The sequence below is a fragment of the Pseudophryne corroboree genome, chromosome 5, assembly GCF_028390025.1.
Source record: "Pseudophryne corroboree isolate aPseCor3 chromosome 5, aPseCor3.hap2, whole genome shotgun sequence".
NCBI classification, from domain to species: Eukaryota; Metazoa; Chordata; class Amphibia; order Anura; family Myobatrachidae; genus Pseudophryne; species Pseudophryne corroboree.
This window is the reverse complement of record NC_086448.1, coordinates 733,938,507-733,957,982: the sequence shown is the minus strand read 5'-3', so window position 1 is coordinate 733,957,982 and position 19,476 is coordinate 733,938,507. Positions and strand designations below refer to the sequence as shown.

The window sequence follows — 19,476 nt, the reverse complement described above, 5'->3', positions numbered from 1 at the left end:
AATCTCAGTGACAGGAGAAGCAGGGAGCCAGCCGGAATGATAGCTGGGTATGAGGAGAGGAGAAGATGGTTACTACCTGTCAGCCACTGGCGTTCTGTCTTCTCTGTCCTGTCTGAGCAGCGCTCTGGACTCGTGCTGGGACGCGGCGCCGTCTCTCGCCTTCTCCCTCTGTGGTGTGGAGGTTGTTTGACTGCCACTCCAGTTCCCGCTCCCGGCACCTTCAGCTGGCAGGGTCTCGCCCAAACTACACTTGCCGCCGGGTCCTCTCTTGACCTGGTGCGGCACCCGCTGCCTCAGTTCTCACAGCAGCGCATTTCTTTCCGGGCACAGCCGCGAGTCTATTGCCGCCTGGAGCTCTCCCTCTCCACTGCTGTACACTGCTCCGTCTGCCGCCTGAGAGGAGATGTGCGCTGTATTCAAGCAGACACAGCTGCCGGAGCTGCTCAATTAAAAAAGAAAAAGCTAATATAGGTCAGCTTCACTGATATATCGGTGGGCAGGGGGGGTTTCTGGGTCTTCGGAAACCCCCCCTGCGTGCGCGTATGCGCGCGCACACACACACACACACACATGCCTTTCACTTACACACATGCCTATTTCAATTACGTACACACACACACCTCTTTAAATTACACACAGTTACACACCCACAATTACACACACACATGCCTCTTTCACTTAAACAGACACACACCACGCTTCATTTAATTACACACACACACACACACACACACACACACACACACACACACACACATACACATCTCTTTTACTTAAACACACAACTTTCGTTAAAAAACAGACACACACACACACCTCCCTTAAAAACATCAACACACATAAACACAGTCAGTGCTGCCAATATTTATTAAAGATACCCCCAGTAATCATCCCCCATACTATTACACACACATACACCACACACCACACATACACAGTGCAGCAGCATGAGGCAGATGGTGCCAGTGCCTACCTGCGGCTAGCAGCAGAACGGGGGAAGAGAGATCTTCAGCCGGCCAGCTCTGTTTGAAGTGCTGGAAGCAGCTGTGTGCTGGAGCTCCCCCTAGCTGCAGCCAGCTGCCAGCACGTCTCTGTGGATACGAGGAGGCAGCTGCTGCAGCCGTGTCACTCACGACACTGACACCGCTCCTCCATCCACATTCGGCGCAGCGGCGATGGACTGTCGGGCAGTGGGAGGCAATGGAGGACAGGTGCCCCCTTGAGGTCAGGAGCCCGGCGGCAGCCGACTCCACTGCCTCCCACAGTTCCGCCACTGTTGCCGGGCGTCTTATTTCGTCAACTGACTTTTGTAATGTGCTGACATTATCACGTAATTCCATAACTAAAGCCATCCATTCCGGTGTCGACTCCCTAGGGGGTGACATTACCATCATCGGCAATTGCTCTGCCTCCACACCAACATCGTCCTCATACATGTCGACACACACGTACCGACACACAGCAGCCACACAGGGAATGCTCTAATCGAAGACAGGACCCCCTAGCCCTTTGGGGAGACAGAGGGAGAGTTTGCCAGCACACACCAAAAGCGCTATAAATGTATATAAACAACCCTAGAAGGTGTTGTTTACTATATATGCGCTCTTAATATATAAATATCGCCAATTTATGCCCCCCTTCTCTTTGTTACCCTGTTTCTGTAGTGCAGTGCAGGGGAGAGACCTGGGAGCCTTCCTCACCAGCGGAGCTGAGTAGGAAAATGGCGCTGAGTGCTGAGGAGAATAAGCTCCGCCCCTTTTTCGGCGGGCTTTTCCCCGGTTTTTAAGAAACTGGCCTGGGTTAAAATACATACATATAGCCTTAATGGCTATATGTGATGTATTTATTTTGCCACTAAAGGTAATTATATTGCTGCCCAGGGCGCCCCCAGCAGCGCCCTGCACCCTCCGTGACTGAGTCAGTGAGCCGTGTGACAACAATGGCGCACAGCTGCCGTGCTGTGCGCTACCTTCAAGAAGACTGAGGAGTCTTCTGCCGCCTGCTTTCCGGACCTCCGTTCTGCCGTCTCTTCAGCGTCTGTAAGGGGGATCGGCGGCGCGGCTCCGGGACGAACCCCAGGCTGACCTGTGTTCCGACTCCCTCTGGAGCTAAGTGTCCAGTAGCCTAAGACTCCAATCCATCCTGCACGCAGGTGAGTTGGAAATCTCTCCCCTAAGTCCCTCGATGCAGTGATCCTGTTGCCAGCAGGAATCACTGAGATTGAAACCTAAAAAAAAACTTTTCTAAACAGCTCTTTAGGAGAGCCACCTAGATTGCACCCTCTCGGACGGGCACAAAAACCTAACTGAGGCTTGGAGGAGGGTCATAGGGGGAGGAGCCAGTACGCACCATGTGACCTAAAAGCTTTTTTAGATGTGCCCTGTCTCCTGCGGAGCCCGCTATTCCCCATGGTCCTGACGGAGTCCCAGCATCCACTAGGACGTTAGAGAAATAACGTAGCATCAGTCCAACCTGATGGAACTATAACATAACCCTTATGTAAGCAAAACTATATACAAGTCTCGCAGAAGTAGTCCGCACTTGGGACGGGCGCCCACCATCCTCTACGGACTACGAGAAAAAGATTTACTGGTAGGTTTAAAATCTTATTTTCTCTAACGTCCTAGAGGATGCTGGGGACTCCGTAAGGACCATGGGGATTATACCAAAGCTCCCAAACGGGCGGGAGAGTGCGGATGACTCTGCAGCACCGATTGAGCAAACCTTAGGTCCTCCTCAGCCAGGGTATCAAACTTATAGAATTTTGCAAAGGTGTTTGAACCCGACCAAGTAGCAGCTCGGCACAGTTGTAGTGCCGAGACCCCTCGGGCAGCTGCCCAAGACGAGCCCACCTTCCTAGTGGAATGGGCCTTGACTGATTTTGGCAATGCAGCCGTAGAATGCGCCTGCTGGATGGTATTACAGATCCAGCGAGCAATAGTCTGCTTCGAACCTTGTTGGCTGCATATAGGACAAACAGTGCTTCCGTTTTCCTGACTCTAGCCGTTCTGGCCACATAAATTTTCAAAGCCCTGACTACATCAAGGGATTCAGAATACTCCAAATCTCGTGTAGCCACAGGCACCACAGTAGGTTGGTTCATATGAAAAGATGACACCACCTTAGGCAAGAATTGAGGACGGGTCCGCAATTCCGCCCTATCCATATGGAAAACCAGATAGGGGCTTTTATGAGACAAAGCCGCCAATTCCGACACTCGCCTAGCCGAAGCCAAGGCTAATAACATGACCACCTTCCAAGTGAGATATTTTAACTCCACGTTTGAAGTGGTACAAACCAGTGCGACTTAGGGAAACTCAACACCACGTTAAGGTCCCAAGGCGCCACCGGAGGTATAAAAGGAGGCTGAATATGCAGCACTCCCTTTACAAAAGTCTGTACTTCTGGGAGAGAAGCCAATTCTTTTTGAAAGAAAATGGATAAGGCCGAAATCTGAACCTTAATGGATCCTAACTTTAGGCCCAAATTCACTCCAGTCTGTAGGAAGTGCAGGAAACGGCCCAGATGGAGTTCTTCCGTAGGATCATTCCTGGCCTCACACCAAGAAACATATTTTCGCCATATACGGTGATAATGTTTAGCTGTCACGTCCTTCCTAGCCTTTATCAGCGTAGGAATGACCTCATCCGGAATTCCTTTTTCCGCTAGGATCCGGCGTTCAACCGCCATGCCGTCACACGCAGCCGCGGTAAGTCTTGGAACAGACATGGCCCCTGTTGTAACAGGTCCTGTCGTAGAGGAAGAGGCCACAGATCTTGTGTGAGCATTTCCAGCAGATCCGGATACCAGGTCCTTCTTGGCCAATCTGGAACAATGAGAATTGTTCTCACTCCTCTTTTTCTTATTGTTCTCAATATCTTGGGTATGAGAGGAAGAGGAGGAAACACATAAACCGACTGGAACACCCACGGTGTCACTAGGGCGTCTACTGCTACCGCCTGAAGATCTTTTGATCTGGCGCAATACCTCTGTAGCTTTTTGTTGAGACGGGATGCCATCATGTCTATCTGGGGCAGTCCCCACTGACTTGCAATCTGTGCAAAGACTTCCCGATGAAGTCCCCACTCCCCTGGATACAGGTCGTGTCTGCTGAGGAAGTCTGCTTCCCAGTTGTCCACTCCCGGAATGAACACAGCTGACAGTGCGCTTACATGATTTTCCGCCCAGCGAAGAATCTTGGTGGCTTCCGCCATTGCCACCCTGCTCCTTGTGCCGCCTTGGCGGTTTACATGAGCCACTGCGGTGATGTTGTCTGACTGGATCAGAACTGGTTGGTCGCGAAGTAAGTTCTCCGCCTGACGTAGGGCGTTGTATATGGCCCTCAGTTCCAGGATGTTGATGTGAAGACAAGTCTCTTGACTTGTCCAGAGTCCTTGGAAGTTTCTTCCCCTTGTGACTGCTCCCCACCCTCTGAGGCTCGCGTCCGTGGTCACCAGGATCCAATCCTGAATGCCGAACCTGCGTCCTTCCAAAAGGTGAGCACTCTGCAGCCACCACAGGAGAGATACCCTGGCCCTGGGGGACAGGGTGATCCGCTGATGAATTTGTAGATGTGATCCGGATCACTTGTCCAATGGGTCCCATTGGAAAGTCCTTACATGGAACCTGCCGAAGGGAATGGCCTCGTATGTTGCCACCATTTTTTCCAGGACTTGAGTGCAATGATGCACAGACACTTGTTTTGGCTTCAATAGGTTCTTGACTAGAGTCATGAGTTCCTCAGCCTTTTCTATCGGGAGAAAAACCTTTTTCTGGTCTGTGTCCAGAACCATGCCCAAGAAGCTCAGACGAGTCGTAGGAACCAGCTGCGACTTTGGGATATTGAGAATCCAGCCGTGTTGCTGTAACACCTTCACTGAAAGTGACACACTGTTCAGTAACTTCTCTCGTGATCTCGCTTTTATGAGGAGATCGTCCAAGTATGGGATAATTGTGACACCCTGCTTGCGCAGGAGCACCATCATTTCCGCCATTACCTATGTGAAAATCCTCGGGGCTGTGGAAAGCCCAAACGGCAACGTCTGAAATTGGTAATGGCAATCCTGTACCGCAAATCTCAGGTACGTCTGATGAGGTGGATATATGGGAACATGAAGGTATGCATCCTTTATGTCCAGGGATACCATAAAATCCCCCCCTTCCAGGCTGGCGATGACCGCTCTGAGCGATTCCATTTTGAACTTGAACCGTTTTAAGTATAGGTTCAGGGATTTTAAATTCAATATGGGTCTGACCGAACCGTCCGGTTTCGGAACTACAAACAGGGTGGAGTAGTATCCCTTCCCTCTCTGAAGCAGGGGAACTTCGACCACCACCTGTTGAAGACACAATTTGTGAATAGCAGTTAACACTATCTCCCTTTCCAGGGGAGAAGTCGGTAGAGCCGATTTGAAAAACCGGCGAGGAGGCACCTCTTCGAATTCCAGCTTGTATCCCTGAGAAACAATTTCTATTGCCCAGGGATCCACCTGTGAGTGAACCCAGATGTGGCTAAAAAGTCGAAGACGTGCCCCCATTGGGGCGGACACCCCCAGCGGAGCCCCAGCGTCATGCGGTGGATTTTGCAGAGGCCGGGGAGGATTTATGTTCCTGGGAACTAGCTGTGCTATGCTATTTTTACCTCTGCCCTTACCTCTGGCAAGAAAGGACGATCCACGCACTCTTGCTTTTATTTGAACGAAAGGACTGCATTTGATAATGTGGCGCTTTCTTAGGTTGTGAGGGAACATAAGGCAAAAAATTCGATTTACCTGCCGTAGCTGTGGAGACCAGGTCCGAGAGACCTTCCCCAAACAATTCCTCCCCCTTGTAAGGTAAAACCTCCATATGTCTTTTTGAGTCGGCATCACCTGTCCACTGCCGGGTCCAGAGGACTCGTCTAGCAGAGATTGACATAGCGTTTATTCTGGAACCCCAGTAAACTAATGTCTCTTTGAGTATCCCTCATATATAAGACAGCATCCTTTATATGGCCTAGGGTCAATAAAATTGTGTCCTTATCTAGGGTCTCAATCTCCGCCGATAAGGAATCTGTCCATGCTGCTGCCGCGCTACAAACCCAGGCCGACGCAATTGCCGGTCTGAGTAATGTACCAGAATGTGTGTAAATTGATTTCAAGGTAATCTCCTGCTTGAGGTCTGCAGGATCCTTGAGGGTAGCCGTATCTTGTGATGGCAGCGCTATCTTTTTTGACAAGCGTGTCAACGCTTTGTCCACTTTAGGGGAGGATTCCCACCGTACCCTGTCCGTTGGCGGGAAAGGATACGCCATAAGAATCCTTTTGGGAATCTGCAGTTTTTTGTCTGGAGATTCCCAAGCTTTTTCACATAATTCGTTCAACTCATGTGAGGAGGGAAAAGTTACCTCAGACTTTTTTCCCATATACATGTGTACCCTCGTGTCAGGGACAGGGGGTTCCTCTGTGATATGCAACACTTCTTTTATTGCAATAATCATATATCGAATACATTTTGCCACTTTCGGCTGTAACTTTACATCATCGTAGTCGACACTGGAGTCCGAATCCGTGTCGGTATCAGTGTCTGCTATTTGGGATAGTGGGCGCTTCTGAGACCCTGAAGGTCCCGGCGACATAGGGACAGACACGGGTTCACTCCCTGACTGTTCCTTAGCCTCAGCTTTGTCTAATCTCTTGTGCAATAAGTTCACACTAGCACTTAAAACATTCCACATATCCACCCAGTCAGGTGTCTGCACCGCCGACGGAGACCTCACATTCATACGCTCCCCCTCCTCTCTAGGTGAGCCTTCTACCTCAGATATGTCGACACACGCGTACCGACACACCACACACACAAGGAACCTCTTATCTGAAGACAGTTTCCCCACCAGGCCCTTTGGAGAGACAGAGAGAGAGTATGCCAGCACACACCCCAGCGCTGTATGACCCAGGACAAAAACACAATAATATTATGTTTACCCAGATAGCGCTGTTTACATATACAATATGCGCCAAATTTGTGCCCCCCCTCCTCTTTAAAACCCTCTGTCTACCGTGGTATAAGCAGGGGAGAGTCCGGGGAGCTTCCTCTCAGCGGTGCTGTGGAGAAAAAATGGCGCTGGTGAGTGCTGAGGGAGAAGCCCCGCCCCCTCAGCGGCGGGCTTCTGTCCCGCTGAAAATCTCAAAACTTGGCGGGGGCTCTTATATATGTACAGTGCCCAGCTGTACATATACTTATTTTTGCCAAAAGCGGTCTATATGCTGCCCAGGTCGCCCCCCCTGCGCCCTGCACCCTTACAGTGACTGCCGTGTGTGAGGTGTATGGGAGCAATGGCGCACAGCTGCAGTGAAGATCATGAAGTCTTCTGCCGCCTCTGAAGTCTTCTTTTCTTCTCATACTCACCCGGCTTCTATCTTCCGGCTCTGCAAGGGGGACGGCGGCGCGGCTCTGGGACGGACGGCGAGGGTGAGACCTGCGTACCAATCCCTCTGGAGCTAGTGGTGTCCAGTAGCCTAAGAAGCAGAGCCTTGAAACTCACAGAAGTAGGTCTGCTTCTCTCCCCTCAGTCCCTCGATGCAGGGAGTCTGTTGCCAGCAGGCTCCCTGAAAATAAAAAACCTAACAAATATACTTTCTGTCAGGAAGCTCAGGAGAGCTCCCTGAAGTGAACCCATCTCCTCTGGGCACAGTATCAAACTGAGGTCTAGAGGAGGGGCATAGAGGGAGGAGCCAGTGCACACACAGACCTAAAGTCTTTCTTAAAGTGCATATGTCTCCTGCGGAGCCCGTCTATCCCCATGGTCCTTACGGAGTCCCCAGCATCCTCTAGGACGTTAGAGAAAATTTGTTAGCTGTTGGGCAAAACCATGTGCACTGCAGGGGAGGGGCAGATATATATCATGTGCAGAGAGAGTTAGATTTGGGTGTGGTGTGTTCAAACTGAAATCTAAATTGCAGTGTACAAATAAAGCAGCCAGTATTTACCCTGCACGGAAACAAAATAACCCACCCAAATCTAACTCTCTCTACACATGTTATATCTGCCCCCCCCTGCAGTGCACATAGTTTTGCCCAACTGCTAACAAATTTGCTGCTGCGATCAACTCTGAATCTTGACACGTAACATGAGTGCTGCTTCATGTGCTTGGCTGTCTTCCACCTTTCAGTATAAACAGATCCATAGCACATGTAGACTCTTTCTGACAGTACAGTGCATTGATACAGTATGTGAATAAAAATCAACATTCATTAACATATACTCCTCCTACCCCCACAATAAATAATAATTTTGAAACTCCACTAACTTCCTGTGCAGCATCAGTAAACTGTAATTAACTAAATAACACAAGGAGACATAGCCTCATTATTATCATGTTCATTATAGAATCCTGTACGTTCCCAAAAACAGCTTACATACTGCACATGCAGTGGCGCCGAGCCTTGAAACCCAACACTGATCAGAATGTAGGTGCCGGCCTCCCGACAGCCGTGATCCAGGTTAATCTGCATGAAGGTGTGGGGGCTAGGGTTAGACACCAAAGGGAAAAGGTCAGGGTTAGGCGGCAGGGGGGTGGAGAGTTAGGGTTAAGCTGCAGTAAGGGAGGGTTAGAGGGTAAGGGGGAGAGCGGTAGCTTGCTTCCCTGTCACTGCCGGGATTCTAAACAGCGGGATGCCGCTGACGGTATTCTGAATGCCGGCATCCCGCTCGCCGCCATCCCGCACACCGGCATTTCAGCCCCAGCCCACTGTAATAGTATATAGTAACAGAAACATTTGGTCATTGTTCTTTGGTGACCACACAATAAGGAGGCAATTACCAGCAACAAGCGACAGTTAGAAAAGTAAAGCATTGAAAATAAGTCTTCCTAATACTGAATACAAACATCACTCCTTTTATTTTATGTAAGTACTTACCAGTTGTAGCAATAACTGATCGCAGTACAATTCTTAGTTCTGCATTCTAATGTTATTTATACAAAAAAAATGCAACTTCTGTAAAATAAAAACGCAGGCTTCATTGATTCAAAAAAACACTTATTTACTATATAGTCACATTATGACTGTTGCTAATGATTGAGATAAAGCTTATGAAAGTCAAGCCTACCTTTGTGGTTATCGATCAGAAACGGTTTTGTTCTACTGGAATTTTATAAATAAAATAACTATATTTCCATGCTTGAGGCATCAGATGATTCCTCTAAGGTGCAGTTTAAATAACAGGGAACATGTATTGAAACAGGCAGCTGAGGGTTTGTTGGTAAGTGATATGGGCATTACTTTCTTGTCAGGGAGTCACAAGTCCTCTGGTTTATTTTAGTCTCACAGCATGTACTGTATGGTAAACTCAACAGCACAACTGAATGCAACTGACTTCCAGTTCTTAGATTACCTGATGCAGAGAAACAATACATATTATCATTTTAGAGACGTGTGAAATATTCCTGTGTACCATGTTTGGCCATGCAATTTCACTAATGCAGTTTGGCTTTATGTGACCTTAGTCCTGACCAACACCACCCTGCAGAATTAATTGTCTGTCGTCATGCTAACTCCATTCATAAACCATAAATTCTGTGAAATGCGCAAATGCAAATAAAAATTTGTGTGAAATATTCCAATATACCATATTTGGCTGCGCAATTTTGCTTTCACCAACATAAATTTGCTTTCATTAATCATAGTCCTTCCCCAATGACACCACTCTATACAATGATTTGACTGTCATCATCTCAACTAAATAAGACATAAATTTGGCGAAACGCGCATTAACAAATATATTGGTTGATGGCATTCTCTAAATTGGTGAAGCAAAAGTGGAAATCAAAGATTGCATTACTGGAACAGCACACCTCCGTGAACCTCTGTGAAATGTCCTGGTGGCACAAAACTTGATTCAAACAAAATTTTGCCCAACTTTACCTCCAATTACTTTCGGTTCTATCACCACTAGCATGCCACTGGCTACTGGCAACCTACCAAATTACCTAGGGACTAGAACTACTAGGGGTCCCCAGAAATATCCTTATAAAGAAGGAGAAACTGAAGACACGATGCACATTGTATGAAATATAAAACGGTCCATAAAACCATGATAGACACCCAGCCATCAATGTACTCAGGCCCACTAGGCAATGAATAATTATTTGTTATTTGAGGCACCTGTACACATATGGCATAGATATTTTTGTTAATTTACTACTCATTAGTTGCTTGTGTTTTGCTAACATTAAAATTCAAGGTTCAAGCTTCATGAACACCAAATGAATTAATTTATGTTAGTAACAGTAGAGAATGCTGCCTAGTCATTTAGCAGGAACTGGTGACATCACTGAGAATGCAGCCTATCAATTTGCGGAAACAGTACCAGTAACATCACCGAGGCATCCAATGGCTGCATTCTTAATAATGTCACAGATTCCTATTGAAATTGTGGATAGACTGCGCTCTCACTGATTACACTAGTTCATAGGACATTGGTGGGGTCTATTCTCAATCTTGGTATTAGTACATGATAAATTGATAGGCTGCATTCTCAGTGATGTCACTGGTTCATAGAAAATACATAGGCTGTAATCACAGTGATGTCACTGGTTCATAGTAAATGGATAGGTCCTATTCTTACTGACTGCATTGGCTCATTATGAATTTATAGGCCCCATTCTGTAATGGTACTGGCTATTGATAAATTGACAGCATGCATGAGAAAGGACTCCTTCCCGAACATGGTCAGCAATAGAATTTACTGGATGTAGTCTGTGCAGCGCAGTAAGAACTATACCTTAGTCTATGGGGGAAATTCAACTCGTAGTGATGTCCATGAAGTGCCATTGGGACTCTGTGATCAGAACACCATAACCTGCGACCAGCAGCATTGGCAATTTTCCTTTGCTCCCCATCGCCATTTTTACCATTCACTTGTTAGAAAATTAGCAGTGTTGGGCTACCATACTCTTGGGGATGTACATATCTCATTGCAATGGTACACCGCAAGCCTATTGAATCTCCTCCTATGTTTGATGGCTCGGTGTGGACACCTAAAGGGTCATGGTAGACCACACTGAATACTGAGTGATAGAGATAGATGTATACAAAAAACTGACAAGAATGGTACATCTTCTATTTCATTGTCCCGTTTCATTGACTGCAAATGTTTATCTCTCCTATAACTGATGTAATGTGGCTGCAAATTTTACTGACATTGAGTCAATGTCCAAGACATTATGGAACTCAGTTTAACTAGATCTCAAACGCAGGCATGTGACAAATCTGACCTTTAAGATGACAGAAATTCTTAGAATGATTATTCAGTGCTTTAGAGTCAGTGTAATAGAGTCTAAATTACATCATAACATTTACTTGTTAAAAATGTCTACTGGGTAAAAGCATCAGTTTGCTTATTATTAAGTTATATAATAAAATTCCACATGGAATACTGTATACAATTTTTGGGTAGATGTAGGGAAAGATTATAATAAAGAATTATGGGGGATATGTATCAAAACATCTGGAGGACAAGTTATCCAGTACATTCTAAAAAATTATAGGCAAAATCTTATTGTTTGTTTTTGCCAACTTGTCGTCTTGAAGTTTTGATATATTTCCTCCCAAAAACCTTTAGAAGGTTTAATTGTTTTTATTATTTTTACTTTGAAAACATGCTTTATTTTGAAGGTTGAATGATATTTTTTGCATAGGCAATTGCAGGGGGGTGGGGGTGGGTGGGGGTTAAGGTTCTGGTTGCCCAGAAACCCCCCTCTTTTTGGCAAGTGGCTCAAATTATGAAAACAATAGCAACAGTGTGTAATACAATTATTAGAACTGCCACCACATCATGCAGTTCAAGGGATAGAGCAGAGCTTCTGCACATGCCCTGTAGCAGCTTCTACTACCAAGTTTGCTGTGTGTGTGGATCTAAGGGGTCTATTTACTAAGCCTTGGATGGAGATAAATCTGACAGAGAAAAAGTCCCAGCCAATCACCTCCTGTCATTTTTCAAACCCAGCCTGTGAAATGGCAGTTAGGAGCCGATTGGCTGGAACTTTATCTCCGTCAGAGTTATCTCTATCCAAGGCTCAGTAAATTGACCCCTAAGTCCTCAATTAGTGCACTAAACCAGAGAGTAGCTACCAGGAAGAAGAGACAGGAGCTTTACTATGAGGTGGGAGAATGTGTGCTTAGAAGGCGCAGTACTAGCTCTGTTATGTTTGTGTATTTATTTATTTTGGTATGTTTAACCTTTTCCTGACCACTTATTTATATTATTTACATTTTTGATACAGCCTATACTATAGCACTGGCGCACACAGGGTGGGTTTCCGAATACCTGGAAACCCCAACTGATGAGGCAAATTTTTATTTTTGAGACGGAGACTGCATTGTCGCCGTCTCAGTAAAAGCCGTGATCGCGGACCTGCTGCAGTTGCTAGAGCTCTCTGCATAGAGAATGTCCGGGGAAAGCTGCTGGCTGCGCATGCTCAGCCACAGCAACTCCCTCCGTCCTCACACAGTGCCGCGCGGAATCAGCACAGTGATCAATGATCTGTTTAGTTTCCAGTGCTCGCAGGCAGCACCCTCTCCCTGCGTGCCTCTCCCCAGCACGCCCTGTTGCTGCAAGGATCTGCCCAAGCGCTCAGTGGAAGGTAAATGCGCCTCTTCTGTAACATGTGTTGCGGCCTGCCATATGGACTGCTGCTCCTGCACTGCCCCCATGTAACGCTGGAACACAAGACCTGCAGCCCTCAGTCCATGCCATGGAGAAGGAGAGACCAGGCCTTGCCCTTATGTGGTGGGTGCTGCTGGGCTAGACATGAGCTGCGGGGCAGAGCAATGGACACTGTGGAAGTATCCAATCATAGTAACATAGTATCTAAGGTTGAAAAAAGACAATTGTCCATCGGGTTCAACCTATTTGTGATCTCCTTTTGCACGATTATTTTGTATAAAATTTTGACTGAAGTTGCTGACTGCTGTTCCGATTAACCCCTCTTTTTTATAATAACCATAGTGCGTGACTATGCCCCGTAACCCTGGATATCCTTATCCATTAGGAATTTATCTAACCCATTCTTAAAGGTGTTGACTGAGTTGGCCATTACAACTCCCTCAGGCAGGGAATTCCAAACACGTATCGTCCTTACCGTAAAAAAGCCTTTACGCCGTATTGTGTGGAATCTCCTCTCCTCTAACCTGAGCGAGTGTCCACGAGTTCTCTGTGTTGATCTAACCTGCGCAAGATCTGTATATTGTCCCCTTATATATTTGTAAATGTTGATCATGTCCCCTCTTAATCTCCTCTTTTCCAGTGTAAACATGCTTAGTCTTGCAAGCCTTTCCTCGTATTCCAGCGTCTCCATACCCTTAATTAGTTTGGTCGCCCGCCTTTGAACCTTTTCTAGCTCCAGGATATCCTTTTTGTAGTAAGGTGCCCAGAATTGTACACAGTATTCAAGGTGTGGCCTCACAAGTGATTTATATAACGGGAGTATAATACTCTCGTCCCTAGCATCAATTCCCCGTTTTATGCATGCTAATATCTTATTAGCCTTCTTTGCTGCAGTCCTTCTTTGGGTACTACTGCTTAGTTTGCTATCTATGAGGACACCTAAGTCCTTTTCCAGTACAGAATCCCCTAATTTTACCCCATTTAGTAGGTAGGTGTTATTTTTGTTCTTGTTACCACAGTGCATTACCTTACACTTGTCTGTATTGAAGCCCATTCTCCATTTCGCTGCCCAAGCTTCTAATTTAACTAAGTCATTCTGCAGCGACTCAGCATCCCCCTCCGCATTTATAACTTTACACAATTTGGTATCATCTGCAAAAATTTACACCATGCTCTCTAGACCTTCTGTTAGGTCGTTAATGAAAATATTGAACAATAGCGGTCCTAATACTGAGCCTTGCGGCACACCACTTAGCACTTCAGTCCAAGTTGAAAAAGATCCATTAACCACAACGCGCTGCTCCCTATTATCTAACCAGTTTTTGACCGAAGTGCATATTGTGCTTCCTAGCCCTGATTCTTGTAGCTTGTAGATAAGTCTCATGTGTGGTACAGTATCGAACGCTTTGGCAAAATCTAAAAAGATTACATCCACGTCTTTACCCTGATCTAGGTTTGCGCTTACTGTTTCATAAAAGCCAAGTAAGTTGGTTTGACAGGATCTGTCCTTCATAAACCCATGTTGATTCCTTTTAATGACCTTATTGACTTCAAGGAACTTCTGAATACTATCTCTTAGAATACCTTCCAATACTTTCCCCACTATAGATGTAAGACTAACTGGTCTATAATTACCTGGTTCAGCTTTACTTCCCTTTTTGAATATAGGCACTTCTTCCGCTATACGCCAGTCTTTGGGACCCATACCTGATATTACTGAATCCTTAAAGATCAAAAATAGCGGCTTTGCAAGTTCAGAATGAAGCTCCATTACAACCCTTGGGTGAATACCATCGGGACCTGGTGACTTATTAATCTTTAAATGTTTTAATCGGTCACAGACTACTTCCTCGTCCTCCTTGGGTAAACAGCCCATGGAAAATTGGTTTACAGAAGACTCTTGTGTGGGTGCACTCTTATGTAAATTTGTATTATGAAAGTATTAAAACATAACTTTTATTATCTAATTAATTTAAGAAAATATCCACATTTAACCACACTTAATCAGTAAAATATACTGGTATCCATATGCATACATATGACTCCACCCACCAACATCTCTGAAAAGTACCACATAATAAATGGTGTGGCTGATCAGAGTAGAAGGGCTAGGGTGAGTGCTAAAGATAATCAATCAATTGAATAATTGATAGGAAAATTTTGGAAATGTTCTGGTTAGTCTATACTGATAGACTTAACGGGGGATGCAGACACTATAACTCTGCACCCTGATCCCATCCAACCAGCGCAAGCACAGCTTGTGTTAATGAGACCTGCAAGGGTCAATGGACTGGACTATTATAAGGAGTATGGATCCTAGTTGATGGTATCAAGACTTATCAATTTTAAAGTCTCAGGGAAAGGCGGACCTTGAGAGAAATATTCATGGTAGACATATAAAGAGATGCTGAGGAAGTGGTAAAAAGGAGAGAAGAAAAGAAAAGAGTGGTGATCCTGCTGTTGGTGTATAGTCGAGACAGGTCATGAATTACAACACCGGGTATTCTCTGAGGGTCCCCCTCACAGATACTGACCCAGCCCACCACCGTTTTGCTTCCAAGATCGGACGAGATCGGGCTCTGTCGGTGGGGTATGGTAGTAATTTCTTAGGCCCAATCTGGCCAACTCACCAATGAGAGTACACCTTGAGGAGACATCAGCTCAGAACAGAAGTTTTTTGCGGATCTACTGTCTATGTTAGGCACAGGATTGACCCCGTGGATCATAAATGAGAGTCCGCGGATATGGATATATGGAAAGTGGAAGAAGAGGAGAAGAAAAAAAGAAAGAAGGGAAAAAAGAGAAGAGAGAGGGAAAAAAGGGGGGAGAGAAAAATAAGTTAAATGAAGCCGTATCAGATGTCAGCACAAGATATTATGCCGGCACTGTGCCGAATTGAGGTTGTAATGCATAAGACAAAGTGATTAGCAATATAAAATATGTTAGGCAATCACCCTCTTTCCAGGCACAACAAAGCAAAAAGGGGGGCACACAGGCCCTGATAAATGCTAATTAACCCAATTTCTCACACATAAATATACGTTGCATATCAGAATAGGATTGTCTGGAAAAGGGTTATTAGAGCCAGGCAAATTCAGTATCCATAAACACTGGTGGCTGAAAAAAATAGTAAATAAATCTAGAAAATGACAGTCTCTGCCCAGATCCCTGGGTCACCCTCAATGGAATCAAATGGGTACAAATGTGAAACTGAAAATCTATATTAGACAGCCTCCTGGAAAAAAAATACTGATTGAAAAATTACTGATATGTGCTGATCCGCCCACATATCACGTCATCACACGCACCCACGCTTTGATTGGCTGAGATGCGTCTCCATGGGAACACACCCACACTCTGATTGGTTGGGATGCGTCTCCATGGGAACATTCATACCTCCTCCCCCATGACTAATTGGATACGTACAATCGATTGGCTGCTACTTGACACTAGCAGGGTTTTTAAACCCCGCACACAGCATTTACCATGAGATCCCGGAAGTGAACAAGCCCAAACGGGCGAAACGCGTTTTCCACGGATTTACAGCATGGGACCTGTCCTTGGAGGATCCTGCATTATTTCCTGATCCTGACATTTTAAGTATCACCCTCCTATCTGCCATTTTTTGTCCGCAATTTATGTTTGAATTTTCCATCACCATAGGTTTCCCTTTTTTTCATTGGGTATATTTTGCACACTCAGCATTTGTAATTATCTGAGCACATCTGAGTATTATAATCTTATATATATCGCAGGCTAGCATTATTTGGCATATGTGCTTATTTGGCACACCATTCCACACTGCATGCTGCATGCTTAGAGATTTTTTGTATATTAAAAATCCTATAGATTGCAGATCAATATCACAGCAATAAGACACACCATTTACACCGCTAGCAAATTATTTTGGATTCTCTGTGCATAACATAACCTGATAAACCCCATAGATTGCAGACTATATTCATTTTTTCATACCATTTCATTTTTTTGTATATAGCATGCTATACCTTTTTAGGTTTCTTTCAGAGTAATGATGTGTTGCTTTGTACAAAAAGGAATACACATGTGAATTATATCCACATGTACTACTTTACTTGACGCCGCATACTCTGTGAAGTGGTCTCCCACCAGGGTTAATAATCACCAGTTCAATTCTGAAGTGACAATATCTTTTTTCTTTTCATCACTTACTATTTTCCGTAGACTCTCATTCACGATCCAGGGTGCACTTTGCCACCAAGTGGCATTTTGCCTACCCCGCCTAACGTGGAAAGTAGATCTACATATCATATGGTCTTATCTTTCTAAATCCTCACTCTACCATCTGTATATAGGTGCACTCTCATTGGTAGATAGCCTCTCTACTATCACACCACGCTGCTAATGCCCGATCTCGTCTGATCTTGGAAGCGAAACAGCGTTGGGCCGGGTCAGTACTTTGAGAGGAGACTCCTTGGGAATACCTGGTGTTGTAGAGTAGGGACTATTCCCCTTCCTCGGAAGGGTGGACACCAACAGCAGTATCACCACTATTTGTTCTTTCAACACTTTCTTCTCTTCTTTCTGCGTTTAGATTATAATAATACAGATATTTCCAATTCTGAGTAACATGGTATGATAGGTGAATAACAAATTGCTTAGAATCAACCTGATTTCAGTGGTTCTCTAAGACATATTATTTTGACTTCCTACAGTCAGTGACCTCCTTGGTCGGTCTCATTAATACAGATTATCTGTACTGGTCAGGAGAAACGGGTGTTAGACTAATAGGTGTCTGCAGCCTTTCTAATCCTTCTCATGTGATTAACAGACCAGAACATTTTTACATTTTCTCATGTCTTTATTATGTTTACATTTATTATTTTCTTTGGATCGTAGAGGGGTATTCTGTTTTTAACTCTTGATCAATAAATATAACATTTTAATCACTTTCAGTAATGAATTGAATAAATAATTTCTCCTTTCCTAAGAGTGCGCCCACACAAGATGTGCTGATCGGGTATCTGTCCAGAAAATGTCCAAATTCCTGCGTGCCTCAGTTGTATATGAATTAGGAGTTAATATGATTCTAAATTGTGGGGAAATCAGGTGTCTACATCAGTACCATAGTTATTGCTGCACAAGGTCTATTGACTGGGTAAAAAATATACCTGTCCCTGCCCAGGTCCCTGGGTCAGTCTGGGGTTAACAGGATCTAGAAGCTGCTCCTCATGTCCGTGGTCCACGCTGGAAAACGCGTTTCACCCGTCCTGCGGGCTTGTTCACTTCCAATGCATTGGAATATGCATATATATATATGTATAAAGGAGGGGATGCTGCTGCAAAGTAAACTGAATTGGATCTACAAACTCTATACGTCAGCTCCCAGTGACCTCAATAAGGAATGCAGAATTGTTTCCTTTAATATATGTGGTCACACTATGCTATACTTGAACTAGACTGTTCAGAGCCGGTCATAGGCATAGGCAAACTATGCAATTGCCTAGGGCATTTGATATGCCTAGGAGCATCAGCAGCTTCTGCTGATTAAAATGATATGCGGCATGCCTATATTCTGGGTGTAGCATTTCATATGCAGATACGGATGGTCTTCAGTATGCCGGCGGTCGGGCTCCCGGCGACCAGCATACCGGCGCCGGGAGCCCGAGAGCCGGCATACCGACACTTATTCTCCCTCGTGGGGGTCCACGACCCCCCTGGAGGGAGAATAAAATAGTGTGGCGCGCGTAGCTGCCACCGTGCCCATAGCGTGGTGAGCGCAGCGATTTGCGCTCACCACACTGTCGGTAAGCCGGCGGTCGGGTTCCCGGCGCCGGTATGCTGGTCGCCGGGAGCCCGACCGCCGGCATATCGTAGTGAACCCGCAGATACAGCCAGTCTCACACAGTATATAGGCATGCTGCATATCATTTTAATTAGCAGAAACTGCTTGTGCATCCTAGCCACACAGCAATGCAAATAAGATGCATTTTCATTAAATAAATGTGCCCGACGTTAGCATTGAGGCAAGATTTATGAGGACACATCTGTATCCAAGCAGAGGCAGAGGTCACAGTGTTAGTGGCAGTGTGAGTGCTGTGTGCATGTGAGTGGGTTGGTTGTGCAGTAGTGTTCGGAATATCTGTAAAGAGCATTATATGTGTCATGTAAAAATGCATTAATAATGTGCAACATATGTGTAAGGGGCACTATGTGTGTCATTATGTGTATAAGGGCATTAATAATGTGCGGCATATGTGTAACAGGGTACTACTGTATGTTTGTCATTATGTGTATAGGGGCACTAATAATGTGCAGCAAATGTGTAGGGGGCACTATGTGTGTCATTATGTGTATAATGGCATTAATAATGTGCAGCATATGTGTAAGGGACATTATGTGTAAAAGGGCATTAATAAAGGTTGTCATAATGTGTAAGGCGCATAATGTTTATAAGGACATTAATAATGTGTCTCATATGTGTAAGGGGCATTACTGTATGGCATTATGTGTATAAGGTGCTCTACTATGTGGTATTGCGTATAGAAAGGGCACTACTGTGTCGTCTAATGTGATAAAGAGCAATAGGTTGTGGTTTAATGTGAATAAGGAGTGATTCAGTGTGATGTAATGTAAATAAGGGGCTCTACTGTGAGGAGTAATGTTTATAAGGTATAGTGATACTACTGTGGGATGTAATATGAATTATTGACACTATCGCATGATCAAATGTGAATAAAGTTGCAGTACTGTGTGGCGTAATTGGAATTGGGGTTACTATTGTGTGGTCATGCCCCTTGCCAGCAAGACCACACCCCTTTTTGGGCTGTGCGCCAAATGTGCGAACTGTTC

General features: G+C 45.2%; 1 protein-coding gene and 2 pseudogenes across 2 annotated transcripts in view; 1 reads left to right on the top strand and 2 right to left on the bottom strand.

Annotated features, from left to right (window-relative positions):
* Positions 1-9,260, bottom strand: part of SLC7A13 (solute carrier family 7 member 13) — an 82,940-nt gene extending 73,680 nt beyond the window's left edge. Inside the window, exons 1-2 of one of the 2 annotated variants that reach the window (XM_063924071.1) lie at positions 9,088-9,260; positions 8,898-8,975 (exon numbers count right to left, since the gene is read on the bottom strand). The gene's annotated coding sequence lies outside the window, so the exon portion shown is untranslated. The remainder of the gene's footprint in view (positions 1-8,897; positions 8,976-9,087) is intronic. The other variant, XM_063924070.1, reaches the window with a different exon arrangement.
* A 5,870-nt stretch (positions 9,261-15,130) lies between these two features.
* Positions 15,131-15,249, bottom strand: LOC134930543 (5S ribosomal RNA; annotated as a pseudogene).
* A 1,755-nt stretch (positions 15,250-17,004) lies between these two features.
* LOC134931372 (5S ribosomal RNA) lies at positions 17,005-17,123 on the top strand (annotated as a pseudogene).
* Positions 17,124-19,476: the final 2,353 nt, after the last annotated feature.